The following is a 19,382-nucleotide window of genomic DNA, read 5'->3' on the forward strand; positions in this document are numbered from 1 at the left end:
TCTTAGGCAGCATGCCACTTTTTTTCTGCTTTAATACATATTACAAGAAAGTGCTATTATATAGGAGCCGATTTTAGCTATTTGCTGTTTCGACGTTATCTGTAAAGTTATATCCTTCATGAATAGTCATCATTTAGCAAAAATTATATCGGCTCTCATTTCGACTAATATACAAGTAACGTTACTACCAGCTGCGCGTAGCGCGCAGTTCGCGACAAAGCATCGAAGGCAGAACGAAGCCAAGGCAAAGCTGCGATGCCTGTGCCCTTCGCTTCGATCGCCGTTTCGTCTCACAAATGGACTATCACAAATAGGACCATCTGTGAAGCAAGTGAACCGGCCGATACGTCCAATATTAGTCAGCATTCCTATAGCTGGCTTTCTCCTTCCCCTCTTCTTTTACTCCTCCTCCTCGTCACAGATTTTGACTAAAACGATAGCCGTGATAACCGCCGGTGCCATGAACTATCTGCGCAGAAGTCCCAGGTTCGACGGGGAAATGTTGCAGCAACGGCCTGTAAGGGGCCGCGAAAGCGTGTAACAGTCCTAACACTGCTAATACTGCAAGTGATGCTGTACTATGGAGACGCGAGACGCGCAAGTATGGATTGTTTCAGCTCTTTGTGTTCGGAAAACGTCAGGCGTTCTAGGGAAGTGTATACCAGTGAACGAAAATGGAACGTGTACCCATGGTTTGTGACCGTGCTACAAGCAAAGTGCATATGCAAACATCCTAGACTAATTCGGTATACAAGCAAGAATGGATGCTTTTGTGAGCTACCATCGACAGCACAGCGGCTGGGTATTGGTAAGTAGAACACGTGTTTGTGCTCAACTTCTCCACTATATTTAAGCGTATGCTTGATATGCATATTCTATTCACGAACGACGGGGCCTTCTGCATATCCAGCTTATCCCGAAGTCATGTTACAGCGTAGAAGAGCAGGCAGACATTACGAACGCTGGTTCCACTGTACTATCACTGTAATAATGCAGGACTTATATTCCATGAACACTGACCGCATGTAGGTGCTTCTCGGCAATTCTTCAGAAATATGTGGTTTCTAAATGTTTAAAGCTAGACAGCTGATTTGTTCAGCGCTTCTCTGTCCCTTATGTTAAAGAAACATTCGCTATATTGCCTGTTAATAACTTGTAATCAGTAGTTTCCATACAACGTGGCGAATTCGTTCATTCGCAATTATTGCTTAATAATTTCTAGAACTATAGAACTCAATGTAATTGAAAAAGAAATGAATAGGTTAAAAGTATACATTAATTAAACCTGGAACGAGATACGCTATTCTTCTGTCCTGTTATATGACAGAGATATATTCTCCCGGCAACCGGGAGAATTTCTGAAACGAATTTCTCCCGGCACTCACCTCGGAAGTCACGTGACAGATTGCCGGGAAATACTGCCTGCAGGTGTGCCCTAACCTAACCTAACCTAACCTTTCGAGAGCCAATAGGAGGTGAGTGCGGGGAAAAATTAGTTTCAGAAGTTCTCCCGTCTGCCGGGAGAATAGACACTGCCATAAATATAACCAACGCTTAAGAGCACCACTTCTGAGCAAAGCTACAAGTTTTGTAAGCGGTACATCATCCTTCGGACTTATCCTGTCATATCCGGGGTGAGTCGATCGACATTGGAAACGGCCCTGCGAAAAGGCAAACGCTTATATTGCGGAAGGGCGGCCTCAATGGCCACTGGCGCCGACAGCTGTCCGACCAGGCTTGCCTCGTAATGTGCGGATTCGATCCACCGAATTGAATGCCCAGCGGGCACGAAAGACGGATTGCTTTATAATCAACCGTTTACGGATCCGATGACGCTTGCGCTTACTTTCTCTTCACTTTTTCTACCTTTCTATTTTTATCTTTTAGTTGTAACCTGGCCGAGTATGTGGGTGCAGAAAGCGCAGTTGTACAAGAAACAAAAAAAGCAAAGATGTATTTTCTTCAATGCCTGTAATCGGCGCATCCGTAGCAATATAGGCCAGGCTTTATCGGCGTTTGCGATTTTTTCTTGAGAATCGCGCATATATAGCTCCTTGAAAAAAAAACGAAAAAAGAAAGAGAAACAATGATTGGGGCACTTACGCATTGAGATGTGTCGCAAGATAATTCACTGATTACTACAACAGAGCGGAGGTACACTTTAAATACGAGCGCCGAAAAGTTTACTGTATCGCTTGATCTATCTGCCGAAGACAGCGGCGCTTTCATGTTTTCTATAGCTTTGTTGTTTTTCCTTGCATCGTTGAAATTTATGCGTTTTTCATTACGGTTCTATGTCGGTACACACAATACACGCACGATACACGCAATCATTTAGTGCGAATGTATGAACAAGCGTGCACGTGGGCGCGTTGTCTTGAACCGAGAATGCCACGGCCAGCCGTCGCCCACGTACACCGGAGCAGGCGCTCGCTCTCACCACACACGCTGTGTATGGGTCTGAATTGTACTAGCGGCAACTTCATCCGGGTGACCGGAGATTCCGCCGCGTTTGTAGGCGTTCTCGCTCCTCTCTTTAGGCGTAAGACGCGCAGTGACGACCTACAGTGACGCAGTGACGCCTTACATATATGCACATACTGCCACTGCCTCACCGGACTTTAACGTCTGATGCCTCAAGATGGACGAACAACTTGCTCTATAATTTTCATCTTAACAATGTTACCGCTAGTAGAACCTACATTCTTGTCCATCACGCATATAGTCGTTCTGCTTACGACATACGCTTTGCTTACGGTCGACACATGCCGACCGGGATACGGCTGATCACCTGGTTGTGGGACTCAGTCGAGTTGATGCGCGAGGCTCCTAATTGTGCTTTACGCGTGCCAATGGCAATAGATAGTGACCTTATGTCGTCTCTGTGTAAGCCGATCTGTCATGGATATCTTCATAGCCTGACTTGGGGCACGCTCATGCGAACTTTAACCAAATTTGTCTGCGCCCCTTTGTAAAATGTTTACTGACAATGCCTTATATGCAGTATTAGTAGCGACGTAGAAGTAGTTGCGTCGTGTCGCCATTCATCTGCCCCTGGTCCTGACGGGATTTCATATTCGTCTCTCTCTCATCTTGGCAGGGCTGGTCGCACTGCGCTGCTCAATTATTACAATGACACATGGGTCACCGGTATTGTTCCGGAGCAGTGGAAGATCAGCCGCCTGGTTGCTCTCTTGAAGCCAGGAAAGACTCCTTATGAGCTTACCTCATACCGGCCAGTTGCATTAGCCAGCTGTGTTGGGAAAGTTATGGAACGAATGGTCCTGGCGAGACTCTAATGGTTTCTGGAGAGAAATGATCTTTATCCGAACATGATGACCGGCTTTCGGCGAGGTAGTTCTTCGATTGACAGCGTCATTGACCTCGTTACGACAGTGGAACATGAAAAACATCGACGCCGACTTGTCGCCGCTGTTTTCTTAGACATCAAAGGAGCCTACGACAACATCCTTCATGAAGCCATTCTCGATGCCCTAGATGACTTGGGAATTGGCGGCCGGCTCTATCTGTGGATTGTGAGCTATCTCAGCGGCCGTTTCGTTTACATGTCCACGCCTGACGGAGAGACTAATCGTCATCAGGTATGCCGTGGAGTTCCTCAGGGAGGAGTCCTCAGCCCAACATTGTTTAATGTGGCCCTGATTGGCCTGGTGAGCGAACTTCCAGCTCACATCCACATCAGTGCATATGCAGATGACATCTGCATCTGGGCTTCTGGTACAACACGCCCACAACTACGTGCGAGATTACAACGTGCTGTGTCATCTACTTCACGATACATACGGCGTCAGGGTTTGCTCTTAGCTGCTGAGAAATGTGCTGTGGTTGCATTCACGCGAAAATCCGTCTGCCGCTATCCGATCTCCATTAACGGTGTTATAATACCTTATGTCTCCCACCACAGATTCTTGGGCATTATCATTGACCGTGGTTTGTCGTGGTCGAGGCATGGTGAATATGTTGAAGCAAAAACTTAATCTGTTTTGCCATGTTCTTCGCTTCGTAGCAGGCATGAAATGGGGCCCCACGGAAGGCTCCCTACTACGACTTTATCAGTCTCTATTTATAGGCTACATTCGATACAGCCTCCCGATACTCTCAAACTTGAGTATTTCCTGCTTACGGACATTAGAGAGCGTTCAAGCGCAGGCACTCAAAATATGCCTCGGCTTGCCACGGCGTGCCTCCAACAAAGGCACAATTGAGGAAGCCCGCGTATGCCCATTATCGGTATACCTGTCCCACGACCCGCTTCGAGTATATCTACGCTTACTTACACGACACCATTGCCATCCATTGACGTCGGTTCTACATGAGCGGTCGGACAGCAGTTTCACAAGTGCACTCCGCAGCCATCTACCCCACATAACATCAGGCTATGCCCTTCCATATGACCCCGTCAAACCACCGTGGGTGATGATTCAACCTTCGGTATGCGTGAACGTCCCCGGCATACTAAAGAAATCAATGGTTCCCGTTAGCGGACTACAACAACTTACTTTGGCATACATCTGGTCAGAATACCAGACCTATGTTCATGTTTACACAGACGGGTCCGCGTCATCAACGGCATCGACAGCAGCTGTGGTGATACCAGCCCAGCAGATGACTCGAGGTTTCATTCTAGATCATAATTCAACTTCAACCGCTGCAGAGCTTGTGGCTATACGGGAAGCGATTCGCCACATCTGCGGGGAAATACCTCAAGAGTGGTGCATTTTCACGGACTCAAAACCCGCGCTGCAAATTTTGAGATGCTTCCTGCGCCCCACCGCATATCAGGTTCTGGCACTGCAGATCGCCGAGCTACTTTCATGCGCTCACGAAAAACACCACCGCATAGTGTTCCAATGGATCCCAGGACACTGCTGAAGCAAAGCGCGCCCTCAGCAATGGCCTGCGAACTGTAGTGCCGTTCTCTAGACCAGACATCACATGCCTCCTGTCGAAATTAATGAGGAGTGCGACGAAAGCATACTGGGCCCAGCCAGACGCTCGTCACGTTCGCCTTAAAAGGCTGGATCCCGATATGCAATTTCCTGTTCTGCGTGGAATTCCACGCCCTCATACATGCTTGATACACAGACTGCGACTAGGCGTCGCTTTCACGCGCAAATATTTGCACATCATTGGACGGACAGACTCCCCGGAATGTTCAGTGTGTGGTGTTATAGAGACTATAGACCATGTGCTCGTGGTGTGCCCTGAGTATGCACGCGAAAGACTCACACTGGCAGCCACCTTGAGGCATTTATATAATAGACCACTGTCGGAGGACCTCTTGCTAGGCGCAGGGCCACAGAGTTGTCAACAACAGAGGCAATGCGTGCTTTTTCACGCTTCTTAGGCGACACGGGCCTGGACTCACGCTTGTGATAATCATTTGTGCAATGTGTCCTTTCACCTAGTTCCTCCCATTATCATCCCCCATTGTGACCCTCTTTCTTCCCCTCCTCCCCTTCCCTTACGTAGAGTAGCAGGCCAGATGCTCCATATTCCGGCCGACCTCTCTACTTTTTCAGATCAATAAACTACTTCCTTCCTTGTGCTTTATTATTCGCTGCTCTCCGGCGGGGGAAGCTGTAGGCCCGTTACAATCTGTTCTCTCCAGCAGCCAAGAACTCGACCGCCGGAGAGAGCTCCAGGAGGAAAGAGCATGTGACGATTCCAACACAGTATGGTCGTAACCAGAGTTTCAGTCGAAGAAGAAGGCGGCGTCTGCACATTGCCAACACCTGGTGGCCACTCCGAGGTCAGCGTCTGCGGTCCTTCGGGAGAAACAATTTCTGCGGTGGGTGCTGCCGCCTGAAGCCCCAACGAGCGCATCCCACTCGAAGCTCCGCGCCGTCGCAGACCGTGTATCCTGGCGTGTCGGATCCTTTTCCCGCGTACGGTTAGACCACGCACCGACGGAGACCGTGTCTGCGTTCGGAGCATCGCCGCCACCGCCGAGAGGAGGCAATTCGCACATTTGGGCATATCGGACCCCCGCGCGGCATCCGCCGCCGGCATGGAGGTGGCAGCGTCTTGCTGTGTGTGTATACGTACATCTAAGTGCGGATGTGTCTGTGCGTCTGTGTGTGGGTGAATGAGGAGGGGGGGCTTTGTGCTCCTCACGCCGGAGGGCACGTAACAAAGAGCCGCATCCCCCGTTCCGGTTGTTGCTAAAATGGGCCTTTGACTTCGGCCCAGTGCAGTCAATGGGGCGTGCACGATTGCGAACGCCGCGGTGGCTGCCGCAGGACTTCTGTGCGTGCATGGCGTGGCTGCGCGATATTCTGAAGAGCAGTGGGAGAAGGGAGAGAGAGAGAGAGAGGCTTGGGTGGGCTTTCGGGGCTGCGGCTGCCTGTCTCGTGGGAAGCAACAATGACCCCCTATACCTCGAGTTGTGTTGGGTGCCGGTGTGGTACTCCCCCTCGACACCCGTTTCTCTGGCGTGCAGGAACCGCGGACCCACCGAAGGTAATCCTTTTTTCATCAAGGAATCTCCGGTCTGCAGTGCCCGCTGCCGCCGTCTGGCCGTTCTCGTCCCGATCGGAGGTTCCGTGTTGTCTGCCGTACACGCGGCGCACCGATCAGATTGGCGGTCCAGTAATTCAGCATTGACTGTACCGCTGTTCTCCGTACAATACAACTAGTATTGGTTGTCCAGTATTGGTCAGTCAGTACTGACCATCCAGTATTGGCCATCCAGTATTGGCCGTCTAGTATTGAGTTTTCCAGGGTGGTCAACGCGAGCAGCAAGTAAAACCGCGCTATTTCCGGCTGTCACTTTCATTGATCCACCATTCTTGGAAGCGGTTCAGAGAAATGGTTCCCGAAGCCACGCGTGTGCCAGTCTACAAGCTACATTTAGAACATAGCCAGTCGTCACCACTATAGAAATCTTACGGGTCTCTCCAAAAACACATGTCGTTAATCGCTAGTTAAATTCTTCCGACAGCTTTCTTTTTTAAACTTTTCGCATTATATATGCCGTTGCCGTTATACCCGAACGTATGCATTTCATGACTGCATAATTTTTTTTTTCGCCGAGATCACTTTCAACTGCAGGTTTATACGCGTCTACCTGCAACGCCTTTGTCGTTCAGATGAATATAGCGTCCCACTTTAGCTACACTCAGCCCCAGGGTCTTGTTGTTATTCCTCCTGCATGGGCAAACGTCACACGCGCGGGTTATGCTCAGGCATAAACGGTATAGGTGCTGCGGATGTCCACCCCTTCACTGCCGGCTAGCTATTGCATTCAGTCAACGAGGAGAACGCATGTGCGCAGCGGGTGTGAATGTCCCCCTGTTAATGCGGGCATTCTGTGCTGCCCTGCCTAGACTGTTTCATGCACGGTGTTCTGCGTGGCCTGTAGCTTCTTTTAGCCTTGCCAGTCTGTTTTCATCGTTGCGACAATCACTGAAAGCGCGCATGGGGATTAGCGACCACGCAGTGCATGAGTAAACAGTTTGTTGAGTCACGCAGTATTTGAAGTTGCCGATCCATCGTGATTCGAACACTGACAACAGACTTTGGCTCTTGTGTTCCGCCTCCGAATGTACGTCCTGTACTGCGTAGCTCATTCGTGATACGCATGACATGATGCTTGCTCTTTACGCTTGCCTTTTTGAAAGAACAAGAAAAACAAAAACAAGCAACTGTGTCCTCCAACGCGATTTGTCGAGCTGCAGGAATGAGCCACCGATATAGGTTAATAACAGTCGCGTTTCGTATGGGCCAACTTGCAATCTTACAAATACTTTCGACACTACAGGACACCTTGATCGTTTGGCATTTGCTAAATTAAAATGCATTTTCTATGGGAGCACTTCTTTCTTCGTCTGTATTGAACGCATATTTTAGGATTCTTGAAAGGCTGCGTTGACGCCTCCACATCACTTTCCAATGGCTTTCCACTAGCATACATGTTGTCTATCGGTTGTGTGCCTCCCGCTGCTCTAAAGCAGGCTGTAGCTATACGCATGCGACTGTATAGCTACATCTTCCTTACGCAGATTTCGCGCACAATGAACGTTCTCGCCTGCCTTCGCAAAGCGGTACGTAAGGGAGGCTGCAGGGTGGTGTCAAAAACGGCTTCTCGTGTATACACGTGTTCCCTACATGCGTCTTCGCACCGATTCAAACTGCGTAAGCGTTGCGAGTATATGTCCAGTGCAACCGTACACATATAGTGAGCGTGCGTGCGTGTACTTACACGCATGACGCTTGCTGGAGCCGCTATACATAGAGAGCCTCTTCTTCATCGCCTGCCGCTGCTGCAACAACAGGCAGCGCCCGTTTCGACTAATCTTTCTTCGATTCGTCAATTGGCAACGAGAGTATGATGAACGAGGCTGGACAAAGGCCAAACCGCTGATGGAACCTTCCCTCTTTCTTTCTTTCTTCTCCCCTTCCCCATTCCACCCTCGCTAACGCTCTTCTTCACGCCTCCGCGTAGTGTCTGTGCGTGCGCTCGTACTGCTACACAGCTCGCGTTGTATGAGCACGTGTGTGTTCTGCAGCATGCGCCCGGGCGCTCGCCGGCGTGGACGTGTACACATATACAAGCTGCACCTATATAGAGACGCACGCACGGAATGCTCGCGCGAGCGAGCCATTTACGAGGATGGATTGTCATTGTATCGCGCGCGTGATCTATATAGAGGAGCGCCTCCTCGGCGTGGGCTATAGACGCGGCGTTATACGCGGAGCTTTCATTCTGCGCCATGGTCACTTGTGTGTATGATGTAGGTGTTCGTCGCTTGTGTTACGCCTTGGTGTGCGTGTGTACGGAAGAGTGCGAGGTTGGTGTGTTGTGTGCGTGTGTGTGTGTGTGTGTGCACCGCTGAATGAGGATCTCGCGAGGCGTTTTGTGCCCCTGCGAGATGCTATATAGTGTGTCGCGACGGGCATGCATTCACACACGCCGCGCGCGATCGCTCTCGACGCTTTCCTTTTAACGGCGCGCGGACGACACGCGCTGCCATCGCTCAAGCGAAACTCAAACTAGATGGATGCGCGTGTCCCCCGAGCACAATTGGAATTAGCCACCGCCGGCCGCATGCGGCGTCGAGACGCGTCTTCGTCAGCTCCTCCATTTATTCTGCTAGCTATACGCTTTTTCCTCCTTTCTTTTTGTTTTGTTTGTTTGTTTGCAAATGCTGCACTGCTGTGGCTCAGCTGGAGGGAGGTGTCGTGAATAATGGGACTCGTGAGCACCCTTTGGCTCGGCATTCCGTGCTTCTATAGCTGTGCTGTTTTATTGGTGTCTCCGCGATACTTGACGGCAATATGTATGCTTTCACGCTGTGTAGGAGTTGCACGTCTCAAAGCTCGTTCGAAGTGTTTTTAGTGGTCAGGGGGGCGGCGAAAAGATGCACGCGTACAGCGTATAACATTACAGCGTCTTAATCAATGGTGAGCTTGTAACCAGGAAAGTATGTGGAAGCATCAATCAGCGGTATATCTTTGTGAGCGAGTCGAGAGGCAGCGACACATGTACCTGTTAGTGCAAGAGATCTTCGCTACGCTATAGCAGGTTCGCCGTTTAAATAGCATTGTGACAAATTGTAATGCAATATCCCTGCTTCCACATTTATGTGTGGTCAGATGTATATAGAAGTGGGTTCGGAATCAATAACTATAAACTGCGCATACGCTCACGCGAGGCATAAACTCAACCCGCTGCACTTTGACCTTATCGCGCATTCACTCGATGATGCACGCAGTGCACGAACGTGAAAGAGCTAACTATATATACGGGATATATAAAGCAATTCATTTCAAGGAACAGAAACACTATAACGAGAAAAAAGAAAAAGAGAGAGGGACAAGCGGATTTTAGGAGATTAAGGCTCTGGGCGAGAGCGACAAGAACATGGCGTGATTGGATTTAGAGGAATTTTTATTGTCAGAAATAGTGATCCTTTATATGTATATATACACATGCATCAGTCAAACCTCCACAGGTTTTCACACTGCCGGTTTTCACACTCCACAGGTTTTCACACTTTGGGAACGTTTTTGACTCGGGCAGTTAATGTGATGCTGCAGTTCATTGCGCATTGACACGAAGAGGGGGAGAGGCCCGAGCACTTAAAACAGCACATATGCCTGGTGTTTTGCTCTTCAATTTTTTTAAAATCTTCATTCAGTTTTAAAATATCGCCTGAGGCAGGTGCTACAATTCTACTCCATGAGTTGGATTACTTGGATAGGACTACTTGCACGAGAAATCAAAATGCGTAATCGGCTAAGTGACAATCTAATCAATTTTAACTAACCACTTTGTGGCACATGTTGAAGATAACGAATTGGAGTGAGGGAGTTCACAAACCATATTAACGCAGAAGGACGCCTTATGCTTGCACCACCAGTTTGGAGATATGCATTCCCAAATTGTCGACGAAATACATTGGTGTCTCAATTAAATTTGTCATAAGATTGAGAAAACGTTTTGTTAAATAGAGCTATAAGTGAAGCAGTTATAGTTTCTAAATTTGCTCCCAGTGGACATGAGTTCGGAGTTCGCCGGCTTCGCTTCGTTAATCAGTGCATGCACAATAAAGTAAATAGCTAGAAAGATAATGTCTGTTATTTTGTTAATTAGCCAAATATTTACTGCGGTTTTTCATGAAATTTCTGTCGGCCTCCTCGAGTAAACTATCTGAAGCAGATAACTGCACTGCCTGCCGGATGTGAATTTTCACATTTCAGTAAAGGTAGCAAAAACGCACTTGTATATGTGGGTGGCCTTTCAATATTAATCAATTGTTAGGTTATTTATTTTATTTATTGGGGAATACCCCTAAAGGCAATATTACATAGGATAGGAGGGGTGCACCTTTTTACGTAATTTACTGAGTTGATTGCATTAGGCTTTGATTGGTTAGAATGCGTCATGGTTAGAAAGTGCACCTCTGCTGGCGCGCCACTGCAACAGTTATCTCTGACTGTGGCCTCCGGAATCACAGCGACATGTGATCTTGGAGGCTACGCCCTGACGACGTTCGGGGGGGGGGCAAATCGTTTTCGGTGCCCCGGCGAGGGCAGAGAGCTACGCGCGTGCGGAGAAGTGCAGAAGCGTTCGCAATCGCGCCGAGGTGGAAGCTGCCAAGGCCGAGACGAACCGGCGTCGAGATTAATGGAACTTTGATGATGACAGCAGTTCTCTCCGAGGAAACCCGGAGGGGGGAGTGGCGGGGCGGGTACTGCTGTAGACATGATTTCGCGCCCCACTCGCGTGGTGGGTCCTCGCTGCTGGCGCTGAACGTTTTCTTTTCGGCCGTTTCTCACATTCATTTTCGGGGAGTATGATCGGTTGGTGCCTGGCATCTTTTCTCCCGTTCTTTTTTTTTTTCGGTCCTTCTTTCTTTTACCAAACCCTTGCAAGTCGGCTCGGCTTTTCAAGGGTCACGTGAGCCCCCGTGGCGTTCTGCTTTAGAAGTCGTGCAGTTGTTGGGTGTCACTTTCTTCTGCCCCTTGCTCCGACTTGCATGCGAATGCGTTCTTTTATTCTTAAGGGTGAGGGTGCGTGATCGCTTGGTGAAGAAATGTAGGCATGCGAACTGTTGGTAAAATCGCTATACTTCACCGCTGTGTCGCTGCCTGTTTCAATGTTTCTTTTTTTTTTTTTAATGCGCCGTAACATGAGCGTTGTTTGAGTTCAGTGATCACAGCTTGTTATCACACTGTCGTCCAACCGGGTGGAGCGAATGAAGTGCGCAAATTTTCCATGTCAGGGCGATGCACTGAACGGCATGCATTCTCTCTGAGACCCTGACGTCGTACTGAAGGACGATATCATCACCATCGTGACAAAGTGACCGCATTTAGACCTCATATCTTAATTACCAGACGGATGGCGAAGTATGAAAACAGAGAGACGTAGGCGTGAAAGAATTGTTAATGCTTTTTAAATTGTCACAATCTGAATAGACCGCCTGACGTTGAGCTTTAGCTTCAGGAACGCCTGAACAGCGTAAATCCGCCGTATTCGTGAAATTGACAGCCCTTCGGTGTTTAGGCTTAGTATACGTCGTGCATATTAAGCAGGTTCATGGCCTTCGACGACGCCATTTCGGTGAGCCAGGCAGCGCGAGTGGGTTGACCGTCTGGCAGCCATGCAAGGCGTCGAATGCAAAGTTCCTATGTATTTTTTACTTGACTGCTCGCAAATGTATCTGTACAATTTGCGATGAAGAATGCGACATGAAAGCTGCATATTTATAAAGCAAGTCGACTGGCCCCGCCTTTCATATTACTCGACAGTTAGCAAGCAAAAATGCAGCTCGGTCAATGATGTGCATCTGCCACGTGCAACCAATTAAGTTACAAGGCTGGTTACAGTGCCCGTGGGGTCCTGTCGTTTCCGCGTTTCTTGAGCTACAATGACTTTAATGCAAGTTACATGAGCAGGAAATAAACATATATGAGCAGGTGAGAATAGAATAAGAGACGCCTAAAATCCAACGGCAAATATACCTTCATCCTTTGTAATAACACAATGACAACGGGGTTAATTACGCGCCAGAACTACGATGTGATTATGAGGCACGCCGTAGTGGGGGACTCCAGAATAATTTTGACCACCTGAGGTTCTTTAACGCGCACCTAAAACCTAGCACACCAGAGATCTTGCATCTCACCCCTCTAGAAAAGCGGCCCCCGTGGCCGGGGTCGAACCCGCTACCTCGAGCTCACCAGTGCAACGCCATAGCTGCAGCCACTAAGCTATACCGCAGCAGGACCTTCTGCTGGTAGCCATATACTATACATTGTGTATATATATTACAGAGGTCAACACACTTGTCTAGAACACTCGAGCAACGTTCTTAGGACTGCGCTGGCGATATCTGAAGATGACATGTGGCACAAAATCGGCTGTATGTGAGGTTGCGTGACTACATTTACGGTTTCCATTGATTTCTTTCGAACTGGTGGTCGGCTTAAGCTTTGGTAGCTGCTTTGGCCCTAAGGAGTGTGTTCTAGTCAAGTGTGTTGACCTCTGTACTATACTTGTATAGTATATACATGTGCTTGGGACATTCCCGCCAACTGTGTTGAGTGAAGCGAATGGATATAATATTCAGATCTACCCGACCTATATAAATAAATATACATTAAGTACAGCAGGATCGTTCTCGTCGACACCGTAGTCTCTCTGCTCGCCGTGGATATTCCATTTGTGCACTAGACATAGCTGACGAGTATAAATTAGTGTTACAACGCAGCTGAGAGGCGCTAAAATGGATACTTCTTTCTTCCGCTCTATACGCCCACAGCGCCGTCGCTGCGATGCGATGCGCAGTATGTTCATTCGTCGACCTTCGCCCATCCTTCATGCAGCTCGCGCGCTGCAGCTGCTCGACGCGACGACCGAGCGACCGCACGTCTATGCGCACGCAGACCGCGCGCCGTCGCCTGCTATCGCGACTTGCGACATCGGCGCTCAGGTTCACACATGTGCACGCGAACGTCGCTTGAGCGGCGAGGCCGCCGCGCTCCATACAGCATTGTCGGTGTAGGAGATTTTTTTTTTTTGCTTTCCGGGAAAAACGGCGCCGTCTCCGTACGTGCAGTGGCGACACACGGCACGCACTGATAAGCTCGCCGAATAACATTGTACACTCAGTGCAGAACACGTGCACTGCAGCGGGGATTGCAGTATGTATGTACAATGTGACCAGAGAGCGAAACTTGCCATCGCGGTAGCGCGAACTCGGGGAACAGCGCAGGCGAAGAGAGAAACGAAATGGACGGGGAAAACGCTGATCGTAGACTAAATTGTATTGCGCAGTTTCCGAGTACACGGTACCAAGTACCGAAAACCGATAGTTTTTTTTTTTTTAGTTTTCGGAATCTTTAAAAAATCACCTGTGGCAGATGGCATACTGTTTGTCCTTGAGCTGCATTATGCGAGGAGGTGGACAATACTATCACGTGAAATCGAAACACATCATCAACTAACTAACATAAATGTCATTAATTACGTGTTTCACTAATTACCTTGCAGCACGTACTGCAATTTACAAATTGTCGCCGGGGGGGGGGGGGGGGGCTCGCAAGGCGGATCCACTCAGAACGAATTCTCAAGATGACATTGGTTTCGAGATAATATTTACAAAACTTTGCGAAGAATTGCTTTGACGGTCCAGTTACTTTTATCGCATTAAAAAAAAGTGGAACAACAGTGCATCTTTACGGCGACTTTGATGGCGCGGAGCTCCAATCTGGTGCCATTCTGGAAATTCACTCCAAGTGGATACGCCTTGCAATCTCATCGGCTACAATTCCTAAATTGTCATATGTGCCGCAAAGTAGTTAGCGAGTCAATTAGTGAATTTCAATTGATTAGTTCAATGTGTGTTTAGATTTCTCGTACAAGTAGTCTCCGCCTCTCTTAATAATCCAGCTTAGCGACTAGAACTGGGCAAGGAGGTTTACCTCCTTGTAATTAGGTTATCTGCAACAGGTGATTTTTAGAAATTCCGCAGAACTTAATACAGAGCACTCCGTATATGTACATGCAGGCGCAAACATTCAGCGCTGTAGAGAGGGTGAATATGCGCATATAAGTTAAACAGTGCCTAAAGGATTAAGACATGCTCACAACAGATCATGACATGGCAATAAGGACATGGGAAACAAATGCGAAGCATTTATTTAAATACCGCAACTCTCTTTGTCAGCGCCCCTGACGCTGCGCTCACGCAATTGTAAGGGTTATGAATGCATACATAAAATATGTCGATATGTATAAAAACAATATCAGTTAGCTATGGTACACCTTGAGAGCACGCCATGACTGCGAGAAATCGAGCTCTACTTATTAATCACTGTAGTAGAGTACAACTCGGCAAATAATGCAATCAGAATGGTGTGAGAAAAATATCGAGCTCCTGTAACAATATATGAATTGGTGCTATACGGTACTCCGTATTGTATAATCATAAGGAACGTTCAAAAAAGATAATCTTTCGCCTACTTTACTGCGATGTCTTTGAATACTATCAGCTCTTTCTAATGGCTAATAACGACTGCCTGTATGGTTCTCATAAGAGTACAAAGCAGTGGTATGAACTACGAAGCCTATTTTTGTAAGTACTTTATTTCCCTTTTTTTTCGTATACTTTTCAAATCATCTCACTCAAATTCACCTGAAGTAGCTAGTCCTGCATGTAGGAAGACAGATCCGCAGCCTTCATTCAACTATTTTTCCCGCTCTCTTGTTAGGTATGTAGCACAAGCTTCGAGACAGCCATCTCCACTCTTATGGCGAAATACTTTGCCACGCCACGTGTCCCAAACGTTATTACTCGGCTACTTTCCTTTAATTAAGAATTACATACAGCTCATTAGTTATATAGTGATTAATCAGTGTTACCGCAAGCTTTGGAAATTTCAACGACGTGTATAAATTTGTGGCCAGAAAAAAAAAGAAACGTCCTCAATATTCAATCAGTTTTTCTATTACACGTATACATAGTGAAACTGTCTTGCTTGCAAAATTGTTTCTACCCCCCCCCCCCTTTTTTTTTTTCTTCAATAATGCCAATTGCACCGACAAGCAAAGGCACTAAAAGTGCGTCATCCTTATATCATTCCGTAATTAGACATTTCTCGTTTGCCTGTCCTGCACGTTCATCAGCGCTTTCTTCCATTTTATCTCATTACACCTCGATAGCTTCGTTACTGGCTTTCAATTCCTGATGCGCGTTTAACTGAGTGGGCACCACACCTCCAACACTCGCACGCTTCAGAACCGGTTCCGCTTCGTGAATCCTTCAAGTGCACCGCCGAACTGAGTGACAGGGGCTACTCTGCGACTTTCGTTGACTGCTGTGTGGGCATATATATATATATATATATATATCGTGTGCGTGTATGTGCATGTATGTATGTGTTGTGTACGTGTGTGATCGCGCGGGCCACAGTTCTTTCGCCATTACGTATTCACGCGCAGTTGCAGATGTAGAAATCTAGCTTATTGCACTGCTGGTGTGTCTGCAGCCTGCACGATATAGTAAGGAAAGAAAAGCGCGCGTCAGTATATAGTACCTCCGTTCCCGAAGACTGCGTGGCCAGGTTGACGCCGCACGTGCTTTAATTACGCCGGAGCAGGGCGTGGCGCGAGCGCGCAACGTGCAAAGCGCGGCCACCTTGTGTCTGCGGTGCGCCCGGCAGTATATATGTATTTTCGTGCACATACGCGACGCGCTCCCAAGAGTGGTGCGTCGGTGAAGCCTCCCCGTATATACATATACGTGATCGCCGTAGCTCGCACGATTTTGCACCCACGATGTCGGTGATGGGACGGGGTCTATATATACAGCGAGCCTTTCGAAACGGAACTGCGCGCGGCGGAGCACGCTTGGTATAGTGCGGCTGCTGTGATGTATGTGTACGTGCGTGGGCAACCGCACACGTTCATGGGAATGAGCACTCGCACGTATCTCGCGGGCTGCGCGGTTGGTCGAATCGTTTGAAGACAGTGTCTGCACGCGGCTGCGTATTACCCGCGCAGCCGATCTCGCGCTTTTCGTTTGATTGCTTTCTTATTCTGGCTCTGTTGTGTCCGCGGCCGTGGCAGTGGCAATTTGCGAGGTGCAAATTAAAGTAAAAGGCTCCACGTAAAGGTTCCTTTATTTTATTCACAGGAAAAATAGGAGACGTTGGCAATAACGTGTAGTGCCGGCTGCTCCTTTACACGTGAGTAACACAAAAAGATATCCACCTATTGCAACGTACAGAAAAGTAAACGAAACACGTTGTACAACGCCATTACGAGGAATACTCAAAGCAGGAATGTTACTGGAGATAAGTAAATGCCGTATAACATGTCACGAACACTGTAGATACACTAAAGATGCACATAATGCAACTAGAGAGAAAAGCTCTTTCAGAACGCAAATGCGTGCACTACAATAAATGTTGTTATGCTTATGCTGTCGGCATAGGTATCTGTTGGATAATGTTGCATCGGGAACGCTATTCCTCGCTGAATATTCTAGCAGCCACCTTTAAAAGGACACACGCCAAGGCACGCACATGCATACATGCACAGACACGCACGTATTCAGAACAAATTGCTCTCGTGCTCACAAATTACTTCTTACTCGCTGCAGCGGTTCGCGTATACGAAGAGGTGGGGCCAATTCGTGAGGGCGAGCATAAAATTAGCGAAGGCAGACTCGCTAACGACGAATTCTCTTTATGAAAGTAAAGCTTCGGAAAATATAACGCAGGTATGGTAATGTCCCACGCTCTTTTTCCAGTATATCCGGCAACCACACGAAGTACATGGGAGGACCGCATTATAAATCACTCCTTGAACCAAACCCCGATTATTTATGCTCAATCACTTACAATCCGTGACACTGTCGCATCGAATACAATACACAGGTGTTTTACATAGTTTAAAGCGGCGTATACCGCTCTAAAATTGCATCGTCAGCATCTTGATCAGCTTATTTTATGCCCACTGCAAGACGAAGCGATTTTCAATTATACTCTACATGTATTGCGCCAGCTGACGCCATCTTACGCCTGCAAATTGAAAACGTGCGTACGAGCGCCGAGGATTCTTGTCCCAAACGACATCATAATATATACTGCTCATCGACAAAGGAATCAAGATACTGCTTTTATTACGATCTTGGCCACGAGACTATAGAAGTTATAGTATATTGACAGTATTTATATAGACGATAAAACCGACTCTATTCAGTCAGGTACTTGTCATTGTGATGATAGCGCTTATTTTAGTTGAATCCTAATAACCAGGCTACATATTAATGAGTTGTAATATGAGACGTAATTCGTAGCTGTCACGTTCAGAGAGAGGAAGGTGGTATAGGTTAAGGAGGTAGCGGGCGTAGCTGATTTCTTATAGTTACAACATGCAGGTGAGTATTTTGTTTATTAGTGTGACAGAAGGGGTGTACTATAAGCGAAGGAAAATGCCGTCGAGGACGGAACATCATTGCACGGCATAATGATATTAGGGCATAGGTGGTTTCACCTGATGTAACACATCGGTGATTGGAAATAGCTGAGAGAGGCTTTTGTCCTGCAGTATACATGAAATGAGCTGATGATAATGGTGGTTAAGGATAACACCTAAAAAATCACTGCGTAAAATGGCATTTAAGCGAAACAGTTCTATTCGAAAAAAGTGAGCGCTGTATAGTGTGACGTTCTTTGTACGCCTTTGCACATTATATCGAGTTTACAAGTGTCTATGGGTATAGTTGTGGTCCCATCATTTAGTTTCGCCATATCTGTTGGTCGTTGTGTGTGTGCAGTATAGTTTATATGTACGCTGCTAGATAGCATTAATACCCAGCTATAATAATCTGCCTTCTATTGTTGAAATATTGTTCTAAGGCCTGCGAAATGTACCTTTTTTTTAATGAATGGACGCTTATGCTATATGTCTTGCGATGGTCTAGTTAAAATGACACCTTGTGCTCTAGTTCAGAAATCTCGCTCGCACATCATCAGCAAGAAGATCATTCATTATACAGGCTGCGCACACCCGAAGGAAGCAAAGTTGCATTTTAACGAACAAGCTTGCATAAATGGTAATATGCCTATTATTCTGGCTGGGTACCCGCTTCGTCGATCACTGTGGCGTCTTGGGCAACATTTAATAACCCGTTTCATTGTATTCACGAAATGTATGTATACTATATGGAAAGGGGGTGAAGGCAGGGTGGGAAGGGCGAGCGCTATTGCTGCTAACGGCCGCCCCACAACCACCAGGCAGCCAGGTGCGAGGTTCCTCCATAGCCCGTTCCTGACAGTTTCCACAGTTGAGACGTCGGCCTTTCCCATATGGATGAGGTTCGGCGGGCGGCGTTATTCGCGGTCTTCTTTTCTTGCCTCATCCGGGAACCGGGCGCTGCGCTTCCCGATGTTGCGACATGAGAAACCGAGGTGTACTATGTCGGCCATTGCGAGCAGTGTTCGTTCGCTCACGATGCCGCGTGTTCGCTCATCGCGCAATCTGCCGGCGGGGTAGAAAAAAAAGAGTAAAAAGAAAGAAAGAAAGCAGAAGACCTGCTCTTCTGCAATATGCCTGTGTAACAACGGCGGTGGCTGCATCAGACGCGTTCCCTACACCAAGCGACGGCCATGCCATACGCTATTAGATCGACCCCCAAACCGAGGCAGCACGCTTTAATTGGCGAGCGGCGCGCCGGGGGAAAGGGGGGTGGTGCGCAGCTGAGGGAACCGCGAGAGAGCCGTGTGCTCGGCACGTATGCCCACCTGGTTCAACCTGCCCTCTCCTCTCGTCTCTCCTTCGCGAGCGCGGCTGGCGGCGATGATGGGATGCACAGTCTTTTGCCCGTTGCAGCAGCAGCCGCCGC

The 19,382-nt window shown here is 47.9% G+C and overlaps 1 long non-coding RNA gene across 1 annotated transcript in view; it reads left to right on the plus strand.

Annotated features, from left to right (window-relative positions):
- Positions 1-485: 485 nt before the first annotated feature.
- Positions 486-19,382, plus strand: part of LOC125946254 (uncharacterized) — a 456,010-nt gene continuing 437,113 nt past the window's right edge. Inside the window, exon 1 of the long non-coding RNA XR_007467498.1 lies at positions 486-808. This is a non-coding gene — a long non-coding RNA (uncharacterized LOC125946254). The remainder of the gene's footprint in view (positions 809-19,382) is intronic.

This window comes from Dermacentor silvarum, chromosome 6, assembly GCF_013339745.2.
Source record: "Dermacentor silvarum isolate Dsil-2018 chromosome 6, BIME_Dsil_1.4, whole genome shotgun sequence".
Taxonomy (NCBI): domain Eukaryota; kingdom Metazoa; phylum Arthropoda; class Arachnida; order Ixodida; family Ixodidae; genus Dermacentor; species Dermacentor silvarum.